Below are 19,337 nucleotides of genomic sequence, written 5' to 3'. Positions count from 1 at the left end.
CCCCCCCCCCCTCATTACTTCCGGTGCTCATATACATACTCCGTTGTTGCCCTTTCCTCATAAGACTTGTGGTTTAAACCATTACTTGTTTCTTAGCTCGGCTCTTGGCACTCTTGAACCTGTACTTAATAATCTGGAGAATGGTTCACTTGCAACTCCGCAACCACCTCTTTCGGTTGATGGATACGATACCTCCAAGATCACTCTGCTTCCTGACTGCAAAAAAGAGAGCACCTCCGATTCTGACTATTCAACAGAATTTCTGCTCTTCAGGGACATCACAGTGCTGGTCAATGCACCCTAACTCCAGCCTCCTTGAGAGAATTTTGAATTTCCACCTCCTACAAAGCACTTGTAAACGGGCATTCTTTCAAGGTAACATCAAACCTGGACTCGGAGAGCAATGTCAATCTGCACCACTCTCCCACACTCTCGCACCACTCTCGCACCACTCTTCCACACTCTCGCACCACTCTTCCACACTCTCGCACCACTCTTCCACACTCTCGCACCACTCTTCCACACTCTCGCACCACTCTTCCACACTTTCGCACCACTCTTCCACACTCTCGCACCACTCTTCCACACTCTCCCACCCCTCTTCCATAACTTGAAGTCTGTGCCCAGGATGGACTTAGGCCAATGTCTTTGAGAGCAGAGGTTTGACTGAACACAAAGCACTGTTATAAAAAATACTGAGAAGCCTCATCTGTTTTTTCTCTGGCATTACATCTTCAGTAGTAGGAAGGTTTGTCAGGCAGACGCTATTAGTGCAAGGGTTCATTAATGTGTATTCATTTGTGTTCATTAATGTGCATACATTTGTAACATGCCTTTCCTGAATCAGACAGCTTACTGCGCTTGAACAAACATTGGAGGATGACTAGGAGGACCGACAACACAAACCCGGATTCACCTCAGGAACCCATAACAAGACAACAATGCAGGCAGCAGTTGCAGAGGGACGACTAATTGGTAATCCTGCATAGGGCTACAGGACTCTATACACCTATATACAGAACGCGAACACTGTTGTGCATTCAATGACAGATGACATTGAACATTATGGCTCGGACACTGAGAGTCAACATTCCAAAAGAGTTATATGCAAGACCTGCAAGGAGGCAATTCAATGTTAAGAGGTCCTGAGGCGCGCAATGCAATGGACAAGGACTTATTAGATGGACTACAGGGTCCCCTTTGCCTTAAAAGAAAGAATAAAGTAGAGTAGAATGTTCAAGAACAGCTTTACAGAGAATCTGTTTCAAAGAACTAATTTTTTTAGCAACAATAAATATAGAGTAATGTTCTCAAGTGAGTGCAATCATTTATATAGTCAAAGGAGGCAAAAGGCTCCCCTCTGAGCACTAACAGATATGCATCTTTTACAGGTTTGTTCAGTTGGAGTTTACTTTCTATGAGTTGAGGAGACAGTGAGTATGACGGCTTCCACGTGTGCTTAAATGCGTCACGCTGGCCTGGTCCAAAGTCGGCACTGATTCACAAACAAATAAGGAAAACAAAGATGCACCTCAGGGATCAAACAGTGGTGGGTCAACAACAAATACATTTTCTCCTACAACATCCCTTAGGACATGATATGAAACAGGCTTCGTGGAGGAATAGCGCTCACAATCCCAATTATTTTTACGACTACTTAGATATGCTCTAGCTTAAGAAGTTACACATGTCTCCTATATTTATTGATATTAATGAGGGTCGATCAAAGGGCTTTTACTATCATTACATTTGGGGGTCAAGGACTAGATCACCACAAGGAAGTGGCCGAGATCGCCATGCCAGGACCTGTCGAAGACCAAGCAACAGGACCCACCTGCTGTCTTTCAGAGCTGGGTGCTCTCTGCCCATTTTCTTAACTTTAATTATGGCCCAGTTGGTTTTTACAAGAATGTAAAACAAGACTAGTGAGAACAAAAATGTTGTGTGTGTGGGAGAACAGTTTATGCACATAGCCGACATTTCAATGTGGCAGTGCATTCATGGGCATTCATTACATACCAAGGGGTTAAAGGGGACTATACTCTTTGAATGTAGTTGCAATCATGCACTATTCCCTAAGGAACCTCTGCTAATTAAAGCCCTTCCTAAGAGGCTTCTGGTCAAATTAAGACATCAATGTGGTGTGGCGAGCAATCACAAGAACGCAGCAGGTGCCCTTCTGCACCAGTGGACAATGAGCAGAAATTGAAGCGTGGGCTGTATGCAGACTAACGCAGATGGAGTCTATCAAGGTAAAGGCATGAGCAGTGCTACAATTACAATCAGCCAGAGACCAATCCAGTCCCACCTACTCACACATCCAATACGCTGCTACCACATCCCACCGCCCCAACTACTCAACTTGGTTGACTCAGGAACAACATTAGATTCTGCAACTGTATCACACCAACCCACCCACCCTCTGTTTCTTTCCACCAGAAACCCACTGTGTGGTCTGGCAGCTCATTGTCAACTATGCAGTATCTGCCGCCTTATGGGTTACTAGTGAAATAAATTATGCAGTTTCCCCAAATGGATGCCATCCACTGACTGTTCAAGCCTTGTATCAAATCTCACAGCTAAATCTTTGGCTGGTTGTTAGCGGTGCTGGCTGTCTTATGGAGTTCTGTATTAGTATAAAGAGGTGTTAAAGTGTTCACACAACACCCACAAAGTATTTCAATTTGGGATGTTAGGACTTCGTACTCTCAAAATGGACTCCATACCTATGTATTAACCACTGGCATTTGTTTCTAAATTCTCGATACAACCACATAACACAGATGCTTGGCTTGCTTCCAAAATAGTACTGCGTTACAGTGCTACAAGATGCCATGAAGCCCTAGGACATGTAGTATTTTGTGCACTCACATGGTGGCGTGATTTTAGACGTCTTTCTCACATGCTGCGCCATATCGCTTTCCCCACCAGGCAGCGCCACAGTAACATGAACAATGTCCATCAAAGCACTCCAGAGATTTTCTTTTCCCCAGGAATAAGTGCCATTATTTTCTGCAATGTGTGACCTTGTGAGCCAATTTACAGCTTCACTGGGCTCTGTTAACAGTGTGCCCAAAACCTGTAAGAGTAAATGATGGCTGGCGCTGTGTCCCACAGAGGCAGACTATATCCTGTACTGTGCCTTAGAAGGCAAGATGAACAGCGACAGAGGGAATGGGCCTTCGTGAAAGCAGCGGAAGAGGCAAAGGAAATGGAAGCCTGCAGTGGGGATAATTCAATGGCTACTCTGATCTGGGAACAGGCAGGAAGCCACAGAAATATATCCAGAAGGAGCGAAAATGAATAGGGTATTCCAAGAAACCGGACCTTTTGGCCCATTCACTTTACTGTGGTGGGGCTCCAGGCGGCATTAGAAACAGAGGGGGCTATTAACATGTCTGCAGCATTGCTCCCCTGATTTAACAGCATTCTCTGAAGGGAGGAGGGTCGGAAAAGTAAATCCTTGCTCTTTTGTGGGGGTCTAGTAAATGACGTCACGCTCAATTAAAAGTCTCCAATCTTGTTTCAATGCTGAAAAAGTTCTTCTTTGCTCTAATGCGGTCACTTTAAGATTGAGGGGGAGCAAAGCTCAGGTGTCACTGTTTCTTTCTGAGAGGCAAGCCTGCCCAAGTACCTAAAAGTTATTTCTGGATATCGAACACACTGTGTAAAGTTGTGTTAATATAACCTCTGAAACTACCTTACAGATATTCAAAGTTCAAAACCAGAGCGATCAATCGACAGGCAGCCAGTGTGCCTTGTAAGTGGACCGTCACAATGATCAGCCATCGGTCCAATACTCCTAGGCGCACTCAAAAGTGACAATACAGACAAGCTGAAAGATAATGCATTTTTTTGCCGGAGAGATCACGAAGTGAGTAAAAGCTAGAAAATGATCTCCAGCATATACAAAATGCAGATGAGCGGTAGGGCGTGGTTTCTCAAAGTTGCCTTCAACCGCCCAGTTGGACAGTCTTGTGACTCACTACCCCCTTTTCCAACATCACTAAATTGAGTGTCATTTATGAAAGCCTAATCTATCCTCGGTAAGCTGTCACAAACCTCTACTAGGTTGCAGCAGCTTAAAATCAAGTGTCAGGCCCCTCATCTATAGCACGTAAGAAACATTATAAATTAACAGGCGAGTTCACTGTCTGCACTTAGAACGGGGCGGGCGTTATAAGGTCTGGGGACAATATGCAGGGCCGAGGAAGAGGCAACGGGAATGCGGTGGTTTGGAGGTAGAACCAAGACCAAGGAGTTGCAAGTGCTTTTGGCGCTCTGCTGTTGGACAACCCCACTTCAATAATGAAACTTAGGAGGGATAAATACTGAGTTGGGAGCACACAAATTAAGCAATACCTGCTCACACTCATGGGTTCCTGACCAGGTCCTCCCCAGCCAAAGGATCTACCACTCTGATTATATGTCTGGTCATATAGCTAGTTGACTGACCGATCACCTCTACCTTTCCTATTAGAGCTTTTATAATACCAGTCAGGAACAAATAAACAAGATACACCTTTCCTAGCTTCATTTGGAAAAAAAAACAAGAACTCGGAGGTAGGCACTGGTCACACAATTGAAGCGTCTCTTTAATGCCCACGTAGGCCACCCCGGAGAATATATCGACCGCGTTGTTAATGTGCTATCTGGGCAATCCAACCTCTGCCATCGTGAAATTAACTAGATGTTTAAAACTCATCCCTACAGCAAATTACCTTTAAACACTTGAGATGATAAACTGACAGTGAGACGCAGTAAGAGTAGATTGCAGACGCTTTATTTGATTTACAGAAGGCATTCTATTAAGTAGATTTTAAAAATTAACACTTCTAATTTCCTAAATGATAGGGCTGACTGCAAAAGCGCTCCCAAGTCGAGACACCATCCCACGCAAGCAGGGAAATTGAGAGGTTTGCCTGCCAATTAGCATCTGTAAATACACTGATTAATACAACAGCAAATGATAGACACGAGACTCAACAAAAGCGCACTGTGCGAACACAATCATTAGAACATAAATCAAATGAAAGAAATATTTTATTGTTATTATAAATTCTGCAACGAACAACATCATTTTCTCTACAGAAACCGTATCTGCTCGGTTTTTAAATTCATGATTATGGACAGGCGGGAAATTGATTTTGGAAATAGTTGGTCAACTACTGGCCTTCGCACTAAAATCTGGCCAGACAATACAAAGGAAATGGCTCCCAATGGTGGATCTCAAAGTATCTCTTGGGAACCCCACATCAAGCAACTTTCATCCAATAAAAAGATGGCAGTATGAAGTAAATTCCCTGGAAAGCCCTAGAGGTTCTCGCGATTGGCCAGCTATGGTTTTCTGTAATGATCAGTCCACATTCCTAAGCCAAACAGAGGAGAAGCACGGCAGTCGTAGTGCTGACAGTAAAAACATTATTTGCTGCTGGGTCACTCCAAGAAGCTGGCGATGACACCCATTATGTAACTGATCGAGTGCCACAGTGGTCTTGGCCACCAGCGTCCAACCCTACGCGATGCCGTACTGAGATGTGCCAGCCCAGTTCAAGAGACGAGCTGAGCTCCACCTCTCCCACACCAAAATCATTCACCCTGAGATCAATGGCACAACGGACACAATATCCAAAACACCCCATTACAAGCCAACACACTTCGGCTAATGAGCGAAACATACAAACCTTGCCAAAGGCACAAATCCTGCAGGAGTGGACAACTTCCAAGAACATCCTAAGGCACTGAGTTCACCAGTAAGGCTATTCTTGTTACACCGTTCAGGTAACTGCTGACTGGAGTTGGTAGCTCTGCTCTAGATGTTCAGGGACAGAGCAGTATTAGCCGCTTCTGTGATGTTAACAAACTAACACAGACTAGCATTCTCAAAGTCACAATAGGAAACACGTGCATATGTTGACACTTCCCACAACGACAATCCCTTGGGATTAAGACCCACATTCATGTTGAATAATCACTTTAACTGTTTAGATGCTAGCCTAGTCAGTTTTGCTGTGGCCGCGGCTACCTATTCACCAGTTAGCCACAAGCTACAAGTTCTCAAAGCTCTGATGTCTTTACACCTCTCCCACCCAGCTTCCGACGGGTGAGAAGAGCGCTTTAGAGTCATTATTAGACTTGTTGCAGAATGCAGCCGGGCAACACATGGCGGCTCAATGCCACAGAAAGCCTGGCAAGTCTCGGAGGCATCTCCCCTAGGGGCACTGATGGCAAAATCAGGAACCACATTTAAAAAGTCACGGGACACACAGTGGCTCGTCACCCAAGAGTAACAAAGACAAAGCAGACATTGACTTTAAGTGCAACAACTGGTGTGATGCTGCAGCAGAGATACTGTTGGACAATCCGGGCCTGGATATCCCGTACCTGCCCTCAATACTGATGTACAACTGTCCATCGGGAAAACCAAACAACGCACTTTTCTACTGCAGATCTGGAGCATCGCCTTAAAAGGAAATCAAACCTAATGCAAACCCTATATTTGCATAAATCATTCAATTCTGCAGCATCCCTGCTAAGAATCAAGGTATCACTTCTGCAAAGCTTCTCGTGTAAGCAGCAGGCCGGCTGCTCGCATGTCGGAAAAAGAAAGACCAACGCTTCTCCCTTTGGGACCATCTGGACCCCACATTAAATTCACAATGGACAACTGAATACAATATGCACTTAATCAGCATCTTCAACTGCGATACTTAGCTTCAAGGCACCAGGAACACCACCACCCGTCCTGGGCCTTAAAGCACATTTCCAACGCGTCCTGACATTCATACAATGCCATACTCTACTGTCATATTACAACTTTTACCTCTTCCACAATGCAAAGTAGTATTATTTGTTATTTCACACCAACTGTGCACCGTGTACATTCAATTTTTATTATTTGTCTGCAAGGAGTAAAAGCCTCCTGTACATTACCCACAGTCATTTACCCTAACGTAAATAATACTCTCATCGGAGCAAAGCGATATTCCTTCAGTGGTAGAAAAAAACTATAGTGGAATGACTTAGTAATCTCTCCATTACATTCTCAATGAGAGTGAGTAATCTTTTACATCACAACTTAGTGAACCAATTACTTCTTCCCATTCCCAGAATGAATAACGTTTTGTAGCACTTAATAACAATTTTCAGCTGATGCGAAAGCCTCCCATTTTTACAGTCGAGGGAATGGAGTGTTGAGGTGTTGACATTGATAGCCCAGGATCACAACATTTGAATTTGGGAGGTGAAACCGGTATTTTAGTGAACGTCTTCTAGTTCCAAAGTCAGTAAATGAGCCGATGATTCAAATCGACTAATATTTCCTCAGTTTGGTTATGGAAAACGTCACGCCATCAAGAAGGAAAAGAGCTGTCAAAACAACTATCTCAAAACACTGGATCAATCGTTTTGACAGGAGAAGCAAATGAGAGAAACACTTTAATTAGTCAAGAAAAATGAGGAAAAAGGCTGAGCGGGTGAGTTTTAAAGTATATTAAAATAGTGACGGAGGATGCAAAGGGAAAGACGGTGGATGTGAGGTGTCTCCGAAAAACCTGTGGGACGCTGCAACAATAACACTGACTTATCCAATGAAAAAACAAGTTATGCAAATTAATGAAAACATGAATATTTATTTAGTAGCACCAATATTTTTATAAATCAGAATGTTAGTATAGGGCAAAAGTTGCCGTTATAATAGTAAATTTTGTATAGCAGAGGCACGTTTTTCGGTTCACAGAGATGAAACTGTAACTCTCTCATTCCACCCCAATTATAAACAGAGCTACACAACCACGTGGACACAAGAGGCACTTTGCACTACTGGCTGTACATGACACCAGAACACTTCACAACCAGGCCACATTCTTAGCGCATACCCTTCCCATCAGAACACACCTAATGGATGTATAGTACAAAAGCACAGCAACCAAAGTCAGTATAGGAACACCTCACTGGTCAATACGCATGACTCAACAATCTTCCCTCATAGCCACAATGAGACACAACTTTTGTCCAAGCAAGCTCTCTAGACTGTAGTGTGCTATCTTTCTGTTACCGTGCATTTATGCATCCTCAGCAAATGCATAGCTATACAACATAAGATAATGTGTATCTGTAAAGCGCACGTTCACCCAGAAGGGTCTGAATAACAGATGTTTATTGTTACCCAACTCAATGGTACTCGTTTTATCGATCTTAGCAGGATGATAGGCTGCGTGATTTTAACCTGTGGTCATGAGGTCAAACACAGGGCCCTAAAGTGGACGCATTTGTCTACTAAGCCATCAGACCGAACTATATGAACGTAGCAAGTTAAAAATCTGCTCCGCCACACTTTGTATACTCCTTTAAGGATCCAGATTGTTGATTTAATCTGTGTTAGAACTACAGACAGAAAAGAAGCGTCCCTGCAATGTAAACAAATAGCCATTCTAGAATGTTCCTTCTTTTGACGAGGGCGGCTTGGGTTTTGAGACTCACTGCGACGTCACTCGCAGGTTGGGCCCTTACAGCCAGCACGGCTAGACGCTGCTTGCAAGCATTTTTGAAAATGAGGATTAGGGTTTATTGGAATCGGTGAGAGTGGGGCCAGGGCGGGTCCCGCACCAGGTGGAGTTTCCTGTCATCCAGCAGGCCTCCCTTGGCAAACTTGGGCTCCACCGCGGTGCTCTGACGACAGAAGCTTGGAGGTCGGATGAAAGAGCCGGTGGCTTCCGGGCCGGAGCTGGGAGCCAGCTGCACGGCCCACCGGCACAGGACGGCTAAAAATAGCCTGCCAACAACAATCCCACGTGGCAGCTGGACCTTGCACAATCGGTACATGAGCAACACTTAGGGGGGAGGGGAGGGGGGGGGGGGGGGGGGGTTGGCTGCTGGCATCACAAGGTGGGCAAAGGTGTGCACGGCAGCGGCCAGACCGCCTAAGGTGCACCCTGTGTGCTTTTTCATGGTTTCACTTTTCTCCGAGTTTACATCACTGTCGTCCAACCATATCTCGCCTTCATTTTGCACTGTGGCCAGCTCACCGAAAAAGCCTGTAAAGGGAACTGTTTGCTGCGTCAGAGCTCAGATTACCCAAGTAAGATGCGGACAGTGAGTTAGCCCATGCGAAAAATAAAACTACAAGATCCAGAAGGCATGGACAACTGAGTTATGAAACCAGGACAGGCTCCAATCCGGTCAGATTTCGGTATCTGCATGGGGAGAGGGGGGGGGGGGGGGGGGGGGGGGAGAGGCGGGTGGCTGCTATTACAAAGATGGATATGTTCCACCAGAACATCTCAAGGTCCCAGAGCAAGGCAAACCTCAAACTTGTGCCACCGATATTTGGTACTGTCAGGCAGAAAAGGAAGAAGACTATATACATCTACAATTACATTACAGATGCAAAGGCATTTTGAAAGCATCCGTGGGATTTTAAGGGAAAATAAATCACAGGCATGATCATAAAATATGCCATGCTCTGAAAGATTCTGCTACAGATGCAGACATGATATGGAGCTTTTAAGAATATATAACGAAAAATATTGGTAAATTCAGGATGCCCGAAAGAACAAGTTACTTACCTTCGGTAATGCCTTATTTGGTGGACACTTTATCTAGCAGCAGATTTCATACATTAGAAAATTCCCGAGGCATCAGACTGTATCCTTGTGCACTGGTAGACGGCATCGTTCGGCTCTCCATGGCATTATCTGCACCAGATGTGACGTTTGTGGGGTCTATATAGCACAACCTAGCCATAAGGACGTCAGTTACTTTTCATGACTTTCCTCGCTATAAGTTTCTAGCCATGAAGTACACTGACCACTAGTGTGGAAAACTAAGGCCCTGAAACAAAAGTACCCTGTCCTAGAAATCCGTTCGCAGAGCAGGGAGGATGGGTGGGTCGGTAAATAATCTGCTGCTAGATACAGTCTCTACCGGATAAGGCATTACCAAAGGTAAGTAACTTGTTTATCGAATAGAGACTTCTAGTCTCAGATTCCTTACCTTATAATAGATACCTACGCAATGCCTCCCTAGAGGTTGGTCTGCAGACTAATTTCACATGTGAAAGCCCTGCAGGACCAAACAGGCAAAATGCCCACCTCTATGGACCTGACAGTTCAGACAGTAATTTTCCGTGAACGTGTGCAATGAGGCCCATGTTGCTGTCTGACACATATCCAGGACTGGAACTCCCCGAGCTAACTTTGTGGTTACATCTATAGCTCTGGTGGAATGAGCATGCAAACCCTCCGGGGATTGCTTCCTGGCCATTGCATAGCAGATTTTGATGCAGAGCATGATCCATTGGGAGATGGTCCGCTTCTGCACGGCCAGTCTTTTCTACCCTACAATATACCCCACAAAGAGTTGGTCGTCTACCCGAAACACTTTCATACGGTCAGAGTAGAACGATAACGCTCTTTTTTGGTCCAGATGGTGAAGTCTCTCCTCTTCCTTAGAGGGATGAGGCATAGTGTAAAAAGAAGTAAGAGTTATGATTTGGCTTATGAATAATGGGGTTAACACTTTTGGAAGAAAGGAAGCTCTCGTACAAAGCATCAATATGTCTGGGTAGATGTTAAGATAAGGAGGCTTGGATGACAAGGCGTAAAGCTCACTGACCCTCAGGCAGATTTGATTGCCACGAGAAAGGCCGTCTTGATGGTAAGGAACCTGAGTGGACAATTGTGCTTAGGATCAAACGGAGCTCGCATAAGGAGGGTGATGACAAGATTGCAATCCCATTGGGGTATAATGAGGGAGTGTGAGGGAACATATGTTGCAAACCTTTCAAAAACCTATGTACAATAAGGATTGGAACTCGGAAGGTTGGTCAGGCAACTGAAGAAAAGCAGAAATTGCAGATATATATCCCTTATTAGTGCCCAGAGCAGAGCCCTGCTGTGCAAGGGGAAGAACAAACAGGAGCACCTGAGAAAGGGGGGCAGAAAGAGGATCAATGTGTCTTTCTGAACATCACACCACAAATTTAGTCCAACGGCAGGTGTAAACCATCTAGGGAGAGGGACGCCTGGCTGCCCAGATAACATTGCAGACTGTGGGGTGGAAGGTCAAAGGCTATCAACTGTTGCCGATTAATCTCCATGCAAGAAGGCGGATCGTTGAAAGGTTTGGGTGTTGAACGCTGCTCTGACAGAATATCCTCACGAAGAGGCAGCCTGATCGGAGGACTAATCGCCTTGCTCAACAGCTCGGGATACCAGACTCTCCATGCCCAATCCAGAGCAACAGGGATCACTTGGACTCGGTCGTTCCTGATCTTCTTGAGAACTCTGGGCGGGAGTAGTATGGACGGAAATGCGTGAAGGAGGTCTGAGCTCCACTCTTGGCTAAAAGCTTCTCCGAGCGAGAGTCGCCTTGGAAACTCCAGCTCGTACAACTGCTGACATTGCACGTTCTCGCGGTGGCAAACAAATCTAACCAAGGCTGTCCCCATTGCTAGAAAATACCTTTCACCACCTCCAGATGGAAATGCCATTTGTTTATGATGTGGTGAGCAACACAACTCGGTTCTCTTCTTTTCGTGGATTACAAATCTAATGGACAGCAGCATGATCTGCCTGGTGGTCCCTGTAAACCTTCCAGGGCTCAGCTGCGGAGGAATAGGAGTGGAGGAGTTTGGATACCATTCAGAACGAGTGATGAACAAAGGTTGTCTACACCACTGCTTCCAAAGGAAGGTTCCCCACTAGAGGGTGGCTCTCATTTTACCATGGCAACAAGAACTCTGCACATCTAGATGCGCGCACACACACACACACACTCATGTATACGAGGGAAAGTCTAAAAAAAAAATAGCCCTCTAGATATCTTCAAGGATTTAATTTTCCTGACAAACACTTCCTGCAGGAGAAAGGAGCGTTCGGAATCCTCTACACCCTGTGAAATGTACTTGCACTGCTTAACTGTATGAAGTCTTCAAGACTCCCTATGTAAATGGCAAATCTAAAATATGTTTCTGTGTGTTAATTTCGCCAGCCAAAACACTCCTGTAAACATTTGGGTACAGAAACTGTAACTGAAAAATAGTGTTGATTATTATATGTATGTAAGATGCAATGATGAAGTTGACAAAACACCATAAACATGATTTATACAGGAAATCCATATTATAAATAGTCTGACTGCTGTGCACCTTTCAGTTTCTCAATTTAGTGGGCTGCATCAAGATGGTGAAAACCTTTTTTTTCAGGGCTCGTCTGCTTCAGGGCTTGTGTAGGGGATGGGATAAATTACTCCTACATTATCATCTCTAACTTCTAAGCATTTAATTATTCACCAAACAACAATACTTCAAGTTTCCACTTCAATATACACGGATTCATTTCGTTCCGCAGGTTTTGTTATGGAGATGTCATTGGATGTAGACATGTTCTATGCACTGATAAATCTAGGTAACTCTGATTAGCTAGGAATAATGATTTAATCATGTGTGAATTCCCAAATTGTCCTTAATACCAAATGCCGAGCCCAGGGCAGCCGGACCAGTCCTACCACTCCTATCTTTTGTACTTCCAGAGCCGCATGTAGCCTTCTCTCTGCCTCTTGGCCAGGGTCAAACTTCCGTGAATGTCACTGGGTGTAAACACCAGGGCTTCCAACCTGTTCTGTGGTCCCCCCCCCCCCCCCCCCCCCCTTGCGTGTCTGATGCTTGAATGTCTTCAAGAAGAAGCCAAAACCCATCAATCCGGCATCCATCCTGAATGAAGCAGGCTGTGAAGGGCAGGAGCGCGGTAATGCCAGTCTCAACTGATCCCACTCGTTCTGCTGGGCTGAATTCATCTCTGCTGTCTACTACCTAGAAAGTATGGCCCACGCCAAGTTTCGTTTGTTTTATTGCAAATGACTAATAACTTATATTTGTGTTTGTCTAGATTTAGCACTTGTTGATAGTCATGCTGCACACAGACTTGTAAAACTGCACATAATTAAGTGTTAATATGACCCCACTCAAAAGCATCATTTTATATACTTGGGAGAATGAAACCCGAATCAGCCACGCCAGAACTTCAAACCTGTGACCAGAAAACTGCAGAAAATGCATATACCTAGTGCCTGGAAACAGCTGGCAGGAATGCTTCATCGGCTACAAAGGTAGTAGACCTTTTACCCAGTCATCCTTGAGAACTTGATTTCAAAACAAAAGTACACATTCTTAAGGGCAACAACAGTTTTGCCAAAAACTCGGCCAGGAGGTTCCAGTTTCCAACAGTTCATCCTCCAAAGTGCCCAATCTCTCCAGAAAATACTCGTCATATGGTAGGATTAAACTGATGGAGCATAATCGACACATGACTTCGCAAAAAAAAATCGCTGACAATTTGCAGGAGTGTAAAGCCAGACAGGCAGTCGGTGTCTTATCATTAAAAAAATACAAGATTACAAGACACCCACCCTAAAAGCTCCAATTTGGCTCCCTGTGGAGTTTGGGATAAAATCCAGGTCCTCTAAACCAGGAGAAAGGCCGAAGAGATTGAGTTTTCAGTATCTCACAGACATTGTTACTAATAACCTCCTATCTAGTCATGACCTGCCAAACCATCATGGGACGACTAACCAGAGCATAGGATCCCAGCTATTCGCTGTGCCACCTCAAAGCCCATCTCCCCACTACGTATCAAACTAGCATAAATACACACTTCGGGACCCAACACAAATACATTTGACAACTACCGCAAAGCTGACAAGATTCCGTTTATGAAAGTCAATTTGCTACTAGGCGTGCAGAGAAAGACGGAAGTTGTCTTGGTTGTCGCTATAGTAAATAAAAGCAAAAAAAGTTCAGCAGTTTACTATTTCTGCAGAAAATGCATTAAACCACATTATAATTTTGGTCCAGAGAACCAAAGGACAAGGCGATTAGAATACAAATTTGCAAAGGAGTCGTTTTTAATGTCTACCTCTATCCGTAAATGTCGTATCGAAAAAAGAAGATAATCGAGGCAGGTGGCACTTGTTGGAGGACTTGGGTATTCATGAAAAGTCTGACAAATAAACCCCCGAACCATCTAATCAAGGTGCCCCCTCCAGCTTGAATCTTCGTACTCGGCCACACACCTCGGTGTAACAGGCCTCCTACCAACACCTCCAGGGCATCTGTTCACATTCCACTCAGAGCTCAAGTGGTAAAAGTCAGTGCCACCTGCCAGCTGTCTGGTGACCCCCCCTAAGAGTGGGTGGTCTGAGACCTATGACCAGCAGATACAATCTGCCACGACCACTAAAACAGCACCGGGGGGGGGGGGGGCTTATTAACCCTCCTCACCCCTAGAGGTGACACCTCCTGGGTGAAGGAGGGCACACAGGGAGCGACGGAGGACAACTGAGCTATGTCTGCCCTCTATCTGGTCTCAAAGTTGTCCTGTGGCTGCACTTGAAGGGACAGGCCGCCCACCCTCACACTCCACAGCCCTCATGCCGGACTTCATGGAAAGTACTCCAACCAGAACCAAAGCAAGGGGCAAGCACCGGCCAGGGATATTTTCTATTTCATTTCTTTTATTCTGTACTTCTTGAGAGACATCAGTGATCGTTCCACAGGCAGCAAGGACACAAAGTGGACAGGCACAGGCACAGCCAGAACGTGTGAAATTGGCAAGCCTGGAAGGCGCCCTCTATTTTATTACTTGCAACCATGTGTAATTGAAATTAAAAGTTGTAAGTAAAAAAAGCCATGGTCTAAAGGCGGTAAACATTTTTTACAAAGGAAAAATAAGTAAACATTGGAGCAAAAACATTTTTTTTAAAAAGGAATGAAAGGAGAGAATTGCCAACCAACAAAACCTCTGAGGTGCACTACTTTTTAGGCAAATGCGCACGTCATCAGAAAACTGCCAACACACACTCTGTAAGAGTAAGGCTGCCCTACTCCTGCACGCTGTACATTGTGGTGGGCAGAAGGTAGATGTGAATGACAGTTGAGGCCTGCGGGTGAAGAGTCCTGGTTCAAACCCCTCCTATATATGTATAGACTTATTCAGATCCATGTTAATCCGTTTCTGTAGAGGGCGTTTGAGGCGGCAGCAAGTGTTGATAATCCAGGCAGGCATTTTCTGAAGTGCTCACAAAACTCTTTTCTTATTTGTTTCACGTTCTTACACAGCATTCCGCCACCGCAAGGTGGTAGGAAGCTTTACATATAACACAACATTACATCACAAAAAAACACTGGGAAACACAGCTAAAGACGGTCACACAATGGCCGGCTAGAGCGTCGACCTCGAAGCTGGAGAACCGGGTTAGAGTCCTGGCAGGGATGCTCGACATCGTGTGATTCTGGGCAATTCACTTAATCTCCCCGTGTCTAATAAAATTAATGTGCCCGTCAGTAACGCAACTGGTGCTTATGTAAAGCGCTATGATACCTTCGGGTCGAGTTGGCGCTATATAAATCCCCCCACCCCCAACACTAAAAAAAATACAACAGTAGTAGCACTGAAAGGCTAGAGTATCGAATTAAAGTCAGATGACGTTTGGTATATGTCCCACCCACACATAGAAAGATGGGCGACCCTCGTACAATAAAAAGCCATCACGCTGCTCGCTGGCTTAGGACTATACATTCTATTTGATATCCGGTGGGGGGGTCACTCCTTATATCTCCTCAGGTCAGACTTTACAGATTCTGTCTGTTGCTCATGTCTGTTTGTCTTTCATATATATGAAACTGAGAGAGACCCCTTGGGAAGCTCAAGGGAATGGAGAACTCTTCACAAGTATAAAATAACAGTCCCTTGACTGAACCAACACTTAAATGATCCTATATCACAATGTCTCAAAATTCAATTAGACATTTACACATTAGAGTCTTTCTACATTTATTGTATAAAAAACATAAATCATGTCACATTAAAAACATATCCCATTCGAGACTCTCAATTGGACTCTTAAAAACAAATCCGCAAAATAATAGAAGAAAAAAATTGTTACACAAATAATAACAAACTGTTATGAGCCAGCATAAAAGAGAAAACAACATAAAAGACAATGCACTTTGTCATGGGTTGCACATGCGTTGCATTTGAGAGCACAATCAAAGGGATCGTCACAGATTTGTAGATAGAAGTGTGTTAGATATATCACAAACTGTGTTTCTAGCTTGATGGTCCAATTTGATGTGCAACCCATGACAAAGTGCATTGTCTTTTATGTTGTTTTCGCTGTTATGCTGGCTCATAACGGTTTGTTATTATTTGTGTAACAATCAATCAATCAATGGATTGTCAATGATCAGAATAACGTTTTCATTGATTGATTGATTGATATTTGTGTAACAATTTATTTCTTCTATTATTTTGTGGATTTGTTTTTAAGAGTCCAATTGAGGGTCTCGAATGGGATATGTTTTTAATGTGACATGATGTATGTTTTTTATACAACAAATGTAGAAAGACTCTAATGTGTTAATGTCTAATTGAATTTTGAGACATTGTGATAAAGGATCATTTAAGTGTTGGTTCAGTCGAGGGGCTGTTATTTTATACTGTTTGTTTTTCATGCCAAGATATCCAGTCTGTGACAAGCACCTGCTGTTTGTCCAACACCCCCCTCTAAAGCAGCTACGAAACTGGGTTAAATGTCACCCTATCTGTTCGCAACCCTCTCTGCACCCTCTCCTTCCGTGCATTTACACAGCATCAAATTCGACACCTCTTTGTTGAGTCAACTTCCGCATCCTTCCGCTCCGCCCCTAATCAGGCACCGAGATCTGACACATCCGGAAGTTGCCAGAAACAAGAAGTGACAGGCCGGCTGCAGCTGGGGTGCCCTGGCGTGTCACAGGGCCCTTGTGGGAAGGGGCTCGCGTGGCCCGAGGGAGGGCGCCCCAGTTCATTGAATGCCATTGGACATCATGATGTTTCGCAATTCAAGGCTTTTAACGCAGCCCGTGGGGGTTTATCTTACTACAGACTGCACCGGCCTCTCCTTGCAAGACCTGGGGAAACACCACAGTTAAAAAACATAAAAAATCACCTCCTTCCTCACATGTGATACCCATGCTGTCCCATTACTGACACCCACTGCTGCCAGCCCACGTCAGGCCTATCCTGGGGCCCTCTTCGCTACCCAGAACCCGTACACAGCCATGTCAATGCACCCAACATTTGAATCAGGTTTAAAATATTTAAGTACATCAGAATCTCAGAATTCCGCAGTAACCGTTTACACCATGCACTGGCCCCCGATATCCGCTAGAACTTCCCTATAACCGTCCCCTCCAAATCTTGCACCACCCACAGGCTGAGGAGGATAGACAGAGGAAAATGCTGCCCTCGCGCGGGCTCTAATGGCGCCTCACATTTGACACTTTATCGAGGGCACATCAAAAAGTCTGCAGACACGATGACGAAACCTGCAGACTTGTTTCAGTGGCGGCACCGAAATTCGGAGTCCATACTGCGAATAGTGAAACTAAAAACACGACAGATATGAACTTCTCCTAACGTGGCATAAAATGAGATATCCTGAGGCGCCCCAGGAGTATTCGGCTTCAAGGATAAGTCTAATCATCCCCAGGCCTTTGAAACTCCCTCTTTTCCATCCCGTGCGTTTCTAAGGCCAAGGAGGGGGAAGGCATCTTTTGAAGAAGGGGATAGGGTTCTTGGTTACTAAGTGGCTGAAACTGCAGCCCGGCGGTGATGAGAAGGATTGCAGAGCCTCAGTCCGCCTCTTTAAATTATACCTGATTGCACAGGTGGGCTAAGTGAGGGCAAGTGTACCCTGGCATCTATCATGCAGGGAGGTCCAACTCATACCAAGAAACCCCAGCAATGGCCGCAGCCGCCTTTCCAATCAGAACTCAGTCAACAGTAAATATCTCAATTCCTACCTGCTGAAAAGTGAGAGCGGCAAGCCCATCACGTGACTGACTATTGCCCAGCGTTCTGAATAGAAATATAGAGGTGCAGGCACCCACCCAGTCTATGTATTGTAGCACTGCCAGGAAGCGCTGGCACTCGCCCTTTGAAACTGAAGACCTGCAGGTGCTCAGTACCTGACAGCACCTGCTCATTTAAAGCACTGTCCATGACTTTAGGTGTTTAAGCAACTAAGGGCATAACAAGAAGGCCTTGAACCCCAGGGTCTGGCCCTTCCCAGTCCTTCTGCCCCACGCAGGCTGCCATCTTTGCTTGCTTCAGTACCCTCTCTATCCAGTTATCTAGTCCCGCCTTTCATGGCCCCTCTCCCCTCATATTACTAAAAGCCAAAACGCAGTTCTGCGTATGGCGGCAGGTTCTACCAGGGTCTAGGGGCGGAGAGGAGACTGATTCACTTTTTGTAAAAAAATATATTACATTTTCTGAGGTGCGGAAATAAATTGTCAGCCTGGCGTTGCAGCAACAAAGAAGAGTTCTCCTTTAGCAGCGCGTAAGGTTACAGTGTACCGTTGGGCCAGCCATTCCCTCCAGGTATTTAATCTTTTTTTTTTTTTTTTTTTTTTAATAAAGCCTCTCTGTCTGGGGGCCGAACAACACTTTCAGCAGTTTTCTGTTTGTGCTGGCTCAAATTTCATGACGTTTTGGCATTCTGATGCACAGCAGCCCTCCCAGCTTACAAGGAAGCCGCCTTGTTTGTGAGGAGAGAGTCCACATCCTCGGAGAACAGGCTACTAGTAGCAGTGCAAACTCCACCAACTGCAAGGCCTACACAACTCACACAAGCATTACAGACGTCACCGGGTGTTCATCCTACAGGCAGTCCCAAGTGGAACAGTACAATTTTTTTAAAGCAATTTGTATTGATTTTCTTAAAAGCCATACAGAGACCGCAACATTTAGAGCCACAACATAATGACAATGAGAAATTTAGACTGTTGCGGTAGAGTACGTATAGGTCTGCTTCTCACCTTAAAAATAGTTCGATACCGGCGGACACATGGACGCAGTGCAGATAGAACATTAGCCAGGCCTCTGGAGTCCAAGGAAGGCGGTACTGCTTACGGTACAAACTAAGCCGACCCGCCTTATCCTGTTCTCCGGGAGGGTCTGGCTCCACAGCGGAAGGTCCTCTATTTCTCATCCGTGGCCACATACACAAAGCCCTTCTGAGGGATTGCACACCTTGCGATTCACAAACCCAGAGCGTCTGCAACCTCAAAGTGACTTTGCGCAATGTACAAAAGCCTGACCCGTAAAAGTGCTTCAGCGACCCTTTCAGAATCCCAAATAGAAGCTGGCGTGATGGGGCGGCCACTCCTACTTGCGATCCTGAAAGGTATTTATCAATGGTTTGAGTCTTCGATTACAGTCGGAAGCCATTAATCAGTCGCCCAACCTGAAGCAGGGGTGGTAACTGATTCGCAGAGGGAAAGCGCTCCACGTGGG

At 45.1% G+C, this 19,337-nt stretch overlaps 1 protein-coding gene across 7 annotated transcripts in view; it reads right to left on the bottom strand.

Annotated features, from left to right (window-relative positions):
* MEF2D (myocyte enhancer factor 2D) overlaps positions 1–19,337 on the bottom strand; it is a 415,917-nt gene that overhangs the window by 70,974 nt on the left and 325,606 nt on the right. The window lies entirely within an intron of this gene.

Source organism: Triturus cristatus, chromosome 12 (genome assembly GCF_964204655.1).
Source record: "Triturus cristatus chromosome 12, aTriCri1.1, whole genome shotgun sequence".
Taxonomy (NCBI): Eukaryota; Metazoa; Chordata; class Amphibia; order Caudata; family Salamandridae; genus Triturus; species Triturus cristatus.
This window is presented reverse-complemented; position numbering and strand designations above follow the sequence as displayed.